The sequence below is a fragment of the Protomyctophum parallelum genome (genome assembly GCF_964188405.1).
Source record: "Protomyctophum parallelum genome assembly, chromosome: 8".
In the NCBI taxonomy this organism is placed as follows: Eukaryota; Metazoa; Chordata; class Actinopteri; order Myctophiformes; family Myctophidae; genus Protomyctophum; species Protomyctophum parallelum.
Genome location: NC_139703.1, coordinates 44,019,214 through 44,034,093, shown reverse-complemented (window position 1 = coordinate 44,034,093; position 14,880 = coordinate 44,019,214).

Genomic DNA, 14,880 nt, shown 5'->3' with positions numbered 1-14,880 from the left:
TTTTCCCATGCACTATCATATAATTAAACTAGAAAAAGTGCCCTTCCGGGCACAGGTCTCCACCAGGTTATCCACAGATCCGTGCAGTTAGAGGTAAAACACTTTTCGGCCAGTTATAGCGCCACCTTGAGGCTGAGTTGAAATTGTTCATGTGGCATTTCGTCCTCGGCCTAGTGGGAATGTGGGTGCACAATTTCACGGAAATCACGCGATGTGTTCATGATTTGCAGCATTTTGTTTGAAACTGAGCACTCCTGTGAATTTTGGAAGCCAATCTTAACCAATCAGGATGGAGTCTGAGAAATCTGAAAGACCGGTTTGGTTGAATGGCTCTAGAGAGACTGTGTACCAATTTGCGTGATGTTTGGACAAAATATGTAGGTGTACTGTGCAAAAACTTGTTTTGCACAAAGCGGCCTCCTGGTGGCGCTATAACAGGCCGTTCTGGAATGTTTGGGGCAGAGGTTCATGGTTGGCATCCAGGGAGTGTGTGTGCAAAATTTGGCATCGACCGGGTTAACGGTGGCTGAGATTAGCTGTTCACGGACGGACACACGGACACACGGACACACGGACACACGGACACACGGACACACGGACGGACGGACGGAGTGCAAAACATACTCTCCCCATGCCTTCGGCTGGTGGAGACAATAAGAGAAGTCTTTACAGCTGTATAGTACTTTTCAAATGTATAGCTAACAGTTATGCGCATCAATTTGAGTTGGCACACAATACATTGTTGCTTATAAACATGTCATGGCATATTGCGATTGGCCAGTCTGTCTGACAGACCAAAGATATTAGTCAAAAGCTTTGTCATCCTGTGTAAGAGTGGTGCACATTTCGAGCAAACGGTGTGTAAACCTACTGTATGCATGGTGAAACACTATGCTCACTGCTATGGGTCCATATCCATCTCGTCTCCATTGTGAACCTCATGCCAGTGACCTCTTTGGAACTGATGACGATAGTAGAGGTTTGAGATCTGGTCAATATTTGTGCAACCAGGCAATGTTCTTAAATGTCCCCTCTCAGACCCCGGGTCTAGGTGTTTATCAATGACCATGGGCAAAACCAACAAATGAAAAACAGCCAATGACGACAGCAGCAATGATGCCAGTCGAGCAATCACACGTCAAATCTGGTTCATCAACCGGTCAACAGTTCTGTGTTGACAATGAACTCACTTTCTTCCCCTGCAGTTTTGGATGTACTCACCAGTAGCCCTACTATATAGATCAAATTTGACTTGCTAGTGAGACTCATACTTAAAATATTCTATTCCGAGTTCTCTGTGTTTTTAACCACAATCATATGCATGGGGAGCTCCACACTCTGGCTTTTGTCTCCCTGCTGCTTGCCTGGCCAGATGCCTGAACCCTCCTGTGCCTGGCTACATTCTCAACTTGGCTAGTACTAATAAACATGGTACTGTAAGAATATGGCCAGGGCCACTCCAACGCTTCTGGATGCATGGTCACAAACCCTGGGGATTGATATGTTTTCACACACTTTTCCAGATGGGGCCAGGCTTTGTGGCATGGATCATTTTATGAGGTTGTGATGATCTTTGTGGTAAACTGCAATGAGTCACCGCAGTGGAAATATAGAAAGTGTGAATTTAAATAGGTTGCTTGATGGGCATATCAATTATAATTAATTCCATTCATTCATTCATTCATTCACAGAGTGTGAGCACTAGCCTGGCAACCAGATGAATCTGTTAGAGCTAAATCCTTTTCACATTAGTGATTATTATGGACATGCCAGTCTATGTGAGCACTGCCATGTAGGTCATTCTAGACGTAGTGGAGTAATGTGGGGCACAGATGTACTGAGATACCTGTATGTCTTGTTCAAGACAAGGGCAATTAAGGCCTGGAGCATGGGCGGAGCTTGGGGGGGTTCAGGGGGTGCACTGCACCCCCTGAAAAAACCCCCCCCCCCCCTTTTTTTTTTTTTTTTTTTTAACTTTAATACCTTCTGGCTTCTGACTGTAGTTTGTAATCATCTCTCTTATCATGATATGATGACTCGCTGTATGGCTGTAGTGCATGTGTGTGAGCTGCTGTACTACCTAAATAACTCATTTTTAGGGGTTAGGGCATTGTAAAAACGCTAAAATAATAAAATAAAGGTTTAAAAAATCGCGCGCGTTGGCCAAGCAGTCGCACCCCCCAGCGTCAACTTCAAGCTCCGCCTATGGCCTGGAGTCCAAAACAATCCATGGAAGAAGTATTCAAGGAGATAGCTGGAGATGCTTCCAGATTATGGCCCTTAACAGAGACAGATCCCATTGCATGTTTAGATCCAGAGTCCTGTCAAGGATGGCCCATTGAAAACGAAAGTGCCACGGAACACAGCGATATATGACCTATCAGGGCCATAACATGAAGTGTTATGAAGCACTGAAATCCCTCTGTTTCAGAAGATTGATTGTAGCCCGACTACCCTACCAGCATTGAACATGTTTGACTCTCCAGTCCAGGCTGATATGTTTTACAAAGACTACTTAATGACTACTTGCCACCGTCTGTCTCTCCACAGACCGTGTCTCCATGCTGGCCTCTCCCACATTCTATTCCACCACACTGCAGACCCATACACCTGTCTCCCACTGCCTCATCAGCCCAACAGTTCCCTTCTCATTACACACCCGTGCCTACTTCCGCAATCAAGCCACCACCTACAAAACTGGATTCATTCTGCCTCATTCCTTGCTAGAAGATAACCATTGTTACATATTCCTATTCTCAGTATTTTCCAAGTGTTTTCCTAGTGTTCCTAGATTATTTCCTAGTTTGGATATTGACCTTCTGCCTGTTTTTGGACTCTGATATTCTGCCTGCCCCCTTGGATTTGTTTGCCTGGTTTGGACTGCTTTCTTGGTTTTGACCTCTGCCTGCTTCGATGTAAGCCTGAACTTACTCTGACTGTGTTGCTTGCATTTGGGTTCCATTTTGAGGTGAGCATACTTTGGTCCGACATATCATTGGTTCGAAGGAGCATTGGTCCGACTCGGGATAGGGTTGGGCGTTAGGTTTAGGTGTGCTGCCCTGTGCTTATGGTTAGGGTGAGGGTTTGGGGTAGGTAGTCGATGTCTGACCAAAGTATAGTACCCCCATTTTGATACACATCGTGACACTACTGACTGGACTTTACATTTGGACTTTACATAGTTTCCGCGGTCTTGTTTTATTTGTCTCTTTTGAACTTGATTATGTAATAACAATAAGCTAAGTTCACTCTGTTGGATTTATATACGTTTTATATGATGTTGGTTTGGGGTCCTAGTTTTAGTAGTTTCCTTTCATTTGAGGCCATTATTGAAATTCCCGGTCTGTGGCTTGATTAATTATATTGTTTACGAGGGTATAGCCTATAATCCTACTGTATACTTTCATTTAGCACACATAGCCCACTGTATTAGGCTCTCTTTTGTTGGATTCTTCGAATGAGCATATGCAGACCTACACATATGGTTATGTGGACTACTAAATATACTACCCTTTAGTCTTTACACATACCGGTACATCATATTAATAATATTACCTCCACGGCTTTCAAGGGGGGCCCAGTTAAAATGGCCAAAATCATGAATCTGATCAACCCCAAGTTTGATTCACAGTTTCCTTCTGGTGCTTGTTAAATTCTGTTCCTCAAGAATCACCATAGAATCTTTATCCCAACCAAGCAACAGCTATCAAAGAGTTTGCACTCCAGCTTAAAAGTAAACTATATCCAAGACTCTGGGTCTAGTGCAACCAACAGCAGGTGTGGGGTGTCACGCATTACAAAGGTAAGGTTCCGAATCCTACCTAAGCAACAATAGTATAACTTTCTTCTTTACGTCGTCCTTGCGTCGACCCACATAAAGCATGAATTAGTCCCTCCAAGTCTTCCATGACTGGGAAACATTCCCAGAATCTAGACACTAGGGTTTGTGATGCTTTCAGTCTATCCATATCGCACGGAAAGTCAGGTATACACTAGTCTCTAACGGCTCTGTGGAAATCACTGCAGCTATACTTTTTTATTTATTTTTATTTTTATTTTGTGTCTTTCGCCTTTATTTTATATATTTCTTATGGAGGGACAGACAGTAGTAGGCTGACAGGAAATGGGGAGAGAGATGGGGGGAAGACATGCAGTAAAGGCCGTCGGGATCGAGAGTCGAACCCGCGGCACACTGCCAGACTGAATTACCAGCCTAGGTGCCTGGACCATTGAGCCATAGCCCAGGCCCGCAGCTATACTTTTGACAAACAGGCTTAGTTCCCAACCACAGCCAGTCGGCCACCATGTTCAATTCTGTTATGTTCATTATTCTGTCATTATTAAAAGGGTCACATACTAATTTGGCTTATTTGTGCTGGCATCTATATTTTCTATTTTTGTGCGCCTTTTGGGTCTGCAGCACGTACCCATCATACTCAACAGATACAAACCAGCGTAGCCTTTCTATTGAATGCGAGCAGGGTAGAGAGCAACTGTAGTTCTGCCAGAGAGAAATAAATGAGAAAAATGATGTAGGCATAGAAAAAGCACTTTCTTACTCGAGCAGGTGTTGCTCAGGCACACGTGGCTATGTGTGCATGTGTCTGATCTGCTTCAACTCTCTTGCTCAATTTTGCATTCATCAACAAATCACAACTCACAAGTATTTTAGTTTATATTTGACTTGAGGACAAATTCATACCCACTGTGTCATGGCCAAAAATAATCAACCTTTCACTTTTCCATTTCTTGACTCTCATTTTATTCATAAAGATGAAGTGTCTGGGACTGGTGAATATCGATTTAATAAATGACCACATGTTGCCTATGAGGTACCCATTGACAGCATGGCTGAAGTTAGCCTGTTTTATGTCCAAGCTGAAAACCCACATTACCTTGCAACACAGCAGTGCTTACGTGTTTGTTAAGCCAAGTTAATTTGTCCCCACAGGTTTGGCTAAACAGCGTTCCTGCCAATCAATCATCATTAGAGAATAAACACTGTTCATTGGTTAGATGGATGAGTCTTTAGACTCATATACAATTTTGACTGCATGGATGAAAATCCATGTATTTCCAGTCTGTTCAGTATGTCACTGACATAAGTAACTTCTGGTTATGGTTATGGTTAAGAGCATTCCAATAAGAAAAAGTAATATAACATGCCTTTCTTTATTAAACTGAACAGATTAATTGCATGGTGGCTTATTGTGGAGCTTACAATATACACAGTAGTTGGACAAGTTCTCTGGTTTTGAACATTATGGAGAAATTCTACAGTATATAACCAACGCTTTTCAGAGTGAGGTCTTCAATTCAGCTTGGACTTAAATCAAAGTGGTGCTACTCTTTGAGAGAGGTTCACTGTGCTTTTAGTAAGGCTGTGTGTATGCATGCGTACATTTTTCCCTTGTAACTGTTCTGTATCCCTCAGGCTTATTCCTAGAACCCAGCTTGTTTTAAGCACATGCAGTAAAGTGCCAAGTTACAGAGTAACCCCCCCCCCTCTCCCTGTCTCCCTCTCTCTTACATGTCGCACACACAGGCATGTACACACATACGTACGTGCACACACACAGTCATACAGACACACACAGACACACACACAGACACACACACATACATACACACACACACACACACACACACACACACACACACACACACACACACACACACACACACACACACACACACACACACACACACACACACACACACACACACACACGCACACGCTCAAGCGCTAGAAAATTATCCCCCTCTCCTTACATAACTCGCGGTATGTGTTACAGCACCAATCGTTAATAAACATGCCAAACTACCGCCGATCAATTTAAGGGTAAGGAATGGCCTCTTTGCAGAAGCGGACTACGAGTTGCAAAGAAAACAACATAAAATGTGTTGAAAAGTATCCTGACACTGGGAGGTCAACAGGGAATAGGACGACACATCTTGTATTAACCATTTTAAGCCCTAAACTGCAAATTGTGTCGCAATGTGACATGCTGTGAGCTTGTAGAGCTGCTATTAGTGATCAAAGATAAAATAGTTAAAGCAATCAAAGTATCTGTGATGCTGGAAACATTGGGAATGGGATCTGATTACTTACTGGTGCCTCCAGAGAAAGCTATCAAAGTACCCTTTCTTGCTCTGGACTGCGGTATACAATTTCACCGCTAAGCATTCTGATACACTGATACTCTATAAGCACCCGGACTCATATTCACTGCACTCGCATGGAAATAAAGGCACAATGGAAAATATCCATTGTCAATGGAAACAATCTGTTCAGCACAATCCCAAGAATCCCATGTCACCAGGACTTTATTTCATTTGTTTAAATAGCAATGTTTTATAAGGGACAGATTTCAATTCAATAATGATTGATATTTTATTGGGTCATATTTTATCCATCATAAATAGAACAATTTAATTATCTGGTGCTGTATAAACTTTAATTCATTAATAAAACCCTGGAGGACCTCCAGGGTTTTATTAATTAATTAAAGTTGATTAGATACAACAGTATGTTTTTTAGCATATATGTATGCTACATGGTAAGGTGGAACCAAGGGTTCCACTCAACATAGAACCTTGTTTGATTTGCCCTATTCTCCCCCTAACCCAGTTAGTGTATATCGCTCATCTGTGCTATCTTACCCAGACAGTAGTTATGGGTTTCAGCCTTTAGGAACATCACATGCCAGATTCCCAGACAGTAGTTATGGGTTTCAGCCTTCAGGAACATCACATGCCAGATTCCCAGGCCCAGTGAAAGGAAACATTGAACTGATTGTTCATAGAGGCAGAATTTGAAGGACGGACAGTGACATAGCGAAGGAACAGGTTTATTGATTGATTGATTGATTGATTGATTGATTGATTGATTGATTGATTAATTTAAGTAGTTAAAGTACAGTTTGCAGAGTACATTTCAAGCACAACTCAACACAAAAACTGTTAACCGTGGACGACACCATAAAGCAGGGGTCTGCAACCTTTTAGGAATTAAGTGCCATGTTTTTATTTTCTGGATAGTCAGTGTGCCATGTCAACATTAATTTGAATGACACCACATAAACATTTCCAGTACTTAGTTTAGACAGTATTTGGTTTAGACTAGTCATTGGTTAGACCAGTCATTAGTCCTACAACTACAACCTCTCAAACCCTCACCCTAACCCTAACCTCCCACGGGGCAGCACACCTAAACCTAACCTTAACCCATGTCTAACCAATGACTAGTCTAAACTAAGTATGCACCCCAATTTTGATTGTCCACGGAAATATCCTTATTTTTATTGTTATAATGATCATTAGACTCAGAGCACTGACCCATGCATCTCCCAGACTCCCTCCCCAGTCAGAGTTCAGAGATTTAATGAATGTAGAATTACAGTATGTGCAGGATGTAATTTACTGTACATACAAATGTGAGGGACTTCATTTATTTGACTACGTTTAAATATATTTTTTTAAACCAAAAGTCCTCTCTCTCACACGTATGCCACTGTGCCAGTGATCACCCTCCTTTGTGCCAATGTTGGCACCGGTGCCAAAGGTTTCCTGCCATAAAGCATTACTCTTGTTTACAATAGTGTCCACCATTTTCAATTCATCATAACATTTAGAGACAAATATACACTTCTATATAGCCAAAAACAGGAAAGCATCATAAATGAGGTAAAAAGGAAAAGAAAACATATTATACAGTGAGGGAAAATGGGACTTGATTCCGGGTAGGCTTTTATTTCCACATGTCTAAATTAGCAGCTTGTAGTGCAGCGTATGGAGTGAGCAAGCCCCATTCTGTCCAATCAGCAGGGCAGAGAAGGCCTTAATGAGGTCTCCTGGGAGGTGTAGTGTTTTTTATTAATGTGATGGTGTGTCAGACTCCAGAGATCTGCTATGTCAGCCAAGGTTGGCTCCTGTGTGTTTTGAGTTGGTATTTATTTTTTCCGTTCATTGACAGAAGTGGGACAGAGCTGTAAGAGGTGAACAGTAGTTATGAAATGTGTGAATTGTCAGGGGAAGCGCCTTAGTTTGGGAAGGATGGCTATAGCCTGCATATGCAATGCATGCATCTATGCACGGATTGCACGCACGCAAGCACCGTGACACACGCACGCAAACACAGATAGGCTACATCTTAAAGCATGCATTCTTGAGATGGGGTGCATACTTAGTTTAGACTAGTCATTGGTACCCTTCTTGAGGACATGCACATAATTGTGACTATACCCATGTGCTTTGTAAAAGTTACATTTGAAGGCGCACGGCACACGTTCAGATATGCATTCTATATCATTATTATTCTCTGTCATGCCATTTACGATGCAGGATGGTCCTAAAACACACGTCCCATGAAGTACACACACAACAGAATGAGTTCACCGCCAGGACAGTATAATCATCCCAAGATAACACCTCATAAGGATAAGCCGTTATACTTCCAAACAGGAGGGCACATTGTGCTGATGATGTTGGCCTGTGCTCCTGTTCTCACTGGCAGGCCTCTTGAGAGCAGAGCAATGTCCTACATCTGGCTTCTTTTTCCCAGGTCAATATTTCATAGTGATAAAAAGCCACTGTGGCTGTGGTCCGTGGGTGGAGGGAGAGAGGGGGAGGAATACCAGGGCACCGGTGATGTAAATGAAGAAGAACAGGCAAGGGAAAGGAAAATGCACAAGTAGACAAAATCCTTAGCGATTTAAAGACACGCAGCTTCATCAAATGCAATCTGTGGATTCAGAGTTTAGACAAAACACTGTATCTTACGCTGTGAAAAGGACATAACGTCTTTCTTATCGGTGATGTTCACATGGCAATGAAATAGTCTTATCTGTGGCAAACTTTTGTTGCACTGTTTTCGAAGAATTGTATATTATAGATTCTCAATTAACGAGGAGAACATCATTTGACCTCATTGTGGAGTGACCTGGTTTCAGTTTTGATTTGTTCAAGTTGTAAATTGATGCATCAATGTGCTCATTAGCATGGGGTGATACCTAAAGCTCTGATCCTCTAGCTGCCCTACCTTATCTCTGAGTGAGAGAGGAGATAGATTACAGGACACAATGCCTTCACAAGAGTAAGGAAACAAGCTCAGGTTCCACCCTCAGTGGAACAAACATTACTCCAACCTTTCCTCAAACGGAACCTATATTCACAGTCTTGCAGAACTGTTGTGTCGTGATTTGACTTTACTCTCAATAGGTAGAACGGTTTACGCGAGTAGCCTGAAAGCAGTGTTTGGAAGAAATGACCCAAGGTATGATACAGTAGGTATCTTTGCATTAACGATGAAAAGCTTCTCCAATCAGTAGTCAATGTTTGCAGTTCCAGGGATTTTAGTCAGTGGGAGTCTACTACTGTACTGTCAAACTGTCATAGCTCATATATGGGCTCATAATTAGAACCCAGGGTGCAATTAAGCAATCGATGACCTATATCCCAGTAGGCTGTGGTGCAGTTTCATGGGGTTGCAACTTGCAAAGGTCCCATCTCCCTCTGTGGCCAAAGTATCACATGGCATCCACACCCGTCATGCCTGGTTTGGCCAAAACAGAGCCCCAAATGGAAAACCATGCACATTGCACGCACAAATGCACGCACGCACATCACACACATAGAGTATGCAACACACAGAGGAAAAGAACTAGGGCATGAAATTTCTCACTATGACAAAGAAATTGATTAATATTTGAAAATAAAAGCAGGTCAATGTGTGGCAGTGCACTGCTGCTTATAGAAACAACTCATGATGTACCTCACAATGTAATGAACCAGTGCTTCACTAGTCGATGAAAGTCATAACTCTGTCAGCAAGGAGGACACTAATTACCAGGAATTCATTTTAGGTACTAATTAACTATACTATGCAAATAGTTGGTAAAAGTAGAAGAGGCTTCACAATTCATATTCACTTTGGTGTGAAACGTCCCATATGTCGCCTGCTCTCATGAAGATTTCTAACTCAATGGTTTTCAATGTGTGTTCCAGGGACCACCAGGGGTCTTTGAGGGGGTTCCTGCAGGACGTGCCCAGCTAAATTATTGACAGGAACCAATGGACCCTTGCACGTCTGTAAATCCAAGATTGTACAAATATACCCATATAGACCACTCAGTTATGGGGGTCTATGACCTAATATGCATACCAATCTGGGGGTCCTTGGAAAAAATAAACAGAAGTTTGAGAATCACTGTTCTAACTTAGCAGCACTACTGTACTGTATCTTGTTTGTACAATAGCCTACCTGTCTACTGACAACATCTGAAAGTCCTAGTGGTAAATTCGATTAGGATATTGTGAGTGTGGTCGTTTCCCCAAATCATTCCTGCCCTTGCCAAACCACTGGGGCTTAAGCCATGCCAGCTATGGGTCAGAGCAGCAGCGGTTTTGCAACGTCTGACATTCACATTGGGCAAAGTAGGAAATAGCTTGGTTTTGCTCAATTACAGGAACATCCTTGAATATGTGGATGGGAGAAGTCACAGTTTCAGGCACAGAGGCGATTGTTATTTCATACGCCATGCATATGTAGTACGCAGTTACTGTATGCAGTATTTGTCAATTTCACAACTTGTCAATTTCCTAACGTGACATGCTGGCTAGAAATAAATGTGTGCAGTTAACTGGGCTGTGTGTTTGCTTGCGTGTGTGCGTGCGGGGGGTTGTTACTACATGTGTGTGTGCATTGCACCACATTTGAGCTATGATTGTTTATTGGGATGTGTTTTGCCAAGGGAGTTTTATGGTGCATGTCTGTTTGTGTCTGAAGGAGTGGGGTTCCTCAAGGCACTGTTTGTGGTCACGCTCAATTTCCACCAGGGAATTAATGAGCACTTAAATCTAAAACAGGTAGCCTGAGGGAAATGGTAGACTTCCCTGTACAAACAAGTATAATATACTGATTTGTGTATTTACAAATGAGATTCACTTGGGTTAAGTTTCAGTGTTCAAGGGGAAACGCTATTCTTCATGTGACGTTAGAATTCATGTGAGCAATATGATTGTGTATCGTAAACAGTAAATCATGGATGTACTGTATGATAACAACTTACAAGATGTGCTGAAGGTTTTACCAGATCATTGAATGAATTGCGTTAGTGGATAACTGACATGACTGAATTGACCCCTAACTGAATTGACCCCTAACTGAATTGACCTCTAACTGAATTGACCCCTAACTGAATTGACCCCTAACTGAATTGACCCCTAACTGAATTGACCCCTAACTGAATTGACCCCTAACTGAATTGACCCCTAACTGAATTGACCTCTAACTGAATTGATCTCTAACTCATATACCACCTCTATGAATATTACAACAATTATAGCATTAGCCACATAACACACAATATACTGTACAGGTTCGGACAAATGGATGCTTTGTCTGCCTCTCCCTATAGGGAGGTAATCTGGGCCACGGTTTAGACTTTAGACCAAGCCAAGGACCAGATAGGGGGATTATGTCTCCACACTGGCCTTGGAATGCCATTGCATCCCCCAGTATGAAGTGGCTAATGTGGCCTGCATGGGAAAGGGAAGTCTGGAGCTGGAACTGTTAGCCCTGTGACCCGACTCCACGACCCAAGCGGATGAAGATGAATGGAGCAACACAATACAACCTAATAATAACTACCGTTTTACTGCGGCAATGATGGTTTTAAACTTGTCGACACAACCTGCTGATAACATCCACATGATACTTAAGCCCTGCACGTGACATTTATGCTGCATTCACACTAGAAGCTACACAAGCTACAAAATGGCCAAATGCTGTTACCAGCTGTCGCCGAGTCGTTGTTGACATAATTGTGATTGTTGACATCATCAACATTATGTCTGCGTGGGAGTGGCGAGCGGCAAAGATATTAAGAAACAAATAAGGGCTTGAGTTATAAGGGAACTGCCTGACCGCAAGGATTAGTTTTGCAAGCAGAACTCCACCAGATTGTGTGGAGGGAGTGGAAATAAAGACAAAAACATAATATGCAAAAGGTTTGCAATCTTCATGTTGCTGGCTTCCATTGAAAATAAATAGCAGACTGTGTAGTGTGAACAAATCATGAAAGGGATACATTTTTTTCCTATCGATTACTCACCCCATGGAGAATTTAATTCATGGATATTATTTTGTCGCATTTGATGACCGGCAGTGGTTCCCAAAGTGGGGTCCGAGGACCCCTAGGGGTCCTTGAGGGAGTTCCAGGGGGTCCCCAGCTAAATGATAGTTTGGAACCAAATGGACCCTTATGGGTCTGTAACTCTGAGAGTGTACACATGGAACAAATGGATCTGTTGTTAGGGTCCATTTGTACACTCTCTGAGTTAAATTAACATTGATTTTACAATATAAATTGGGGTCTCAGAGATAGAAATGCCATTAAATGGGAGTCCGTAGCCTGTTGCATATCAAACTGGGGGGTCCTTGAAATAAAAATAGTTGAAAATCACTGCTAGAGCTGTAAAAATCTTCTCGGGGTCCCTGGCAAATCTTTTCTAATGGGGTCCGCAGGCTAATGAGGGGGGTTTGACATGAAAAAGTTTGGAAACCACTGCCCTAGAGACACAAAGGAGACGCTTTGTGTCGATAGAAATCGACAGATAAGCTCACAACACCTTGCGATGCATTGTGAGATTGTAGATCTGCTTTCGGTGCACGGCAGCATTGTACAACAGCAACACCATTCCTGGACAGGTATAGGCAACACTTGAGAATCTGGCTGGGCAGCTAAACACACAGTGATACTGAGAGCTGCGGGCATTCTGTGAAGGAAAAAGCGTGACATCAGCCACAACATTACATCTGTCACCTTCTCCATGTCACTCTAGAAGGACTCACACTGTGGGCTGGAGTCTGGACACACAGGCTCCCAGGCCGTTTACGACGGGACACAGATTCCTCCCAGCTAGGGTGGACATGTGGGGGGTATTTATAGAGCACTGTTTCCCAAACAACGGGTCGGGGGACATTTTTGTCCCACAGACCCATTTTAAGGGTATTCATTCTTTTTGCTTTTTAGTATTATTTAAATACATCGATTTTCAAAAATGTCAGAAATAAAAAAGTTATATTTTCATAAATGGGACCCATTTTAAGGGTAAATAACCCTCTTTCTGGCCTGGGCCATGGCTCAGTGGTCCAGGCACCTTGGCTGGTAATCCCGTCTGGCAGTGTGCCGCAGGTTCGACTCCCGATCCCGACGGCCTTTACTGCATGTCTTCCACCCATCTCTTTCCCCATTTCCTGTCAGCCTACTGTCTTTCCTTCCATAAAAAATATAAAATGAAAAGGCGAAAGCCTTTTTTTTTTTTTAAATAACTCTTTATTTTTACTTGCGCAAGCAGAGAGTGCAAGTATACTGTAATCGGCTGTGTATGTTGTATGTCGGTGGTGTCCGTCGGCCAATCAGGGATTGGCTGATGAGTAACTGGTAGTCCCTTATTGGCTGTTGATGGTGACGTAACTAATTTACAATTTAGGCATTTAGCAGACGCTCTTAATCCAGAGTGACTTACATTAAGCAAGAACAAAAAAGCATGGGAATACATCACATAAAAACATTTATCATGAAACATGCGTAAGCTAAGAAAGTAACAGTGGAATATCTATATAATGAAACTATACATATAAACTATACATCTATACTACTATGCTATACATATGTACTATGACGTGCTATGACTACATACAATGCAATTATAGTGCTGTCTGCATAACATGCTATAAGTCTGTATCAAATGCTATGGGGGTGGGGTAAGTGCTATGGGCCATGATGGAGTCTGAAAAGGTGGGTTTTCAGACTACGACATTACTTCACGCTGTCTGATCATGTAGGTTCACACTCTATAACATACGACGAATTAGACCGTTCCTCACCCAGGAATCAGCCCAGCTCCTAATCCAGACAACAGTCTTGTCAAAACTCGACTATTGTAACTCCCTCCTTACTGGCTTACCAGCATGTGCACTTAAGCCTCTCCAGCTGATCCAAAATGCAGCAGCTTGCTTGGTCTTCAACCAGCCAAAATTCTCACATGTCTCCCCCCTGCTCCGCTCCCTCCACTGGCTCCCGGTCGCTGCCCGCACAGAATACAAAACTCTGATGCTGGCATTCAAAGCAACCAAAGGTATGGCTCCCCCATATCTTGTAAGTATGATTGAACCCTACAAACCCTCCCGCGCACTCAGATCAGCCAACGCAGGGAAACTGGAAGTACCCTCACTAAAAACGCCGGGACAACTCTTCTCCCTTCTGGCTCCAAAACTGTGGAATGCACTTCCCATTGCAGTCAGAACTGCAGCATCACTCCCAATCTTCCGCCGTAGCCTGAAAACCCACCTTTTCAGACTCCATCATGGCCCATAGCACTTACCCTAACCCCTTAGATAGCATTTCTGTTGGCTTAGATAGCATTTGACACAGACTTATAGCATGTTATGTAGACAGCACTATAATTGTATTGTATATAGTCATAGCACGCCATGTGTATAGCATAGTAGTAAATATGTATAGTTTATATGTATAGTGTATGTATAGTTTCATTATATAGATATTCCACTGTTACTTTCTTAGCTTACGCATGTTTCATGATAAATGTTTTTATGTGATGTATTCCCATGCTTTTGTTCTTGCTTAAATGTAAGTCGCTCTGGATTAAGAGCGTCTGCTAAATGCCTAAATTGTAAATTGTAATTGTTGTCTCAGCGTCTAGTTAGAATTATTATTGCACTGTCTGTCTCGCTCTGCGAGCCTGCCCTGCATGCAGACCTTGAAGGCCGGGCGCTCCGTTATCAGCTCGTTGCCATAACCACCTGCCCAGCCTCTGGGCTTTCCCGGACTATACTTGAATTATGAACTACAAGTC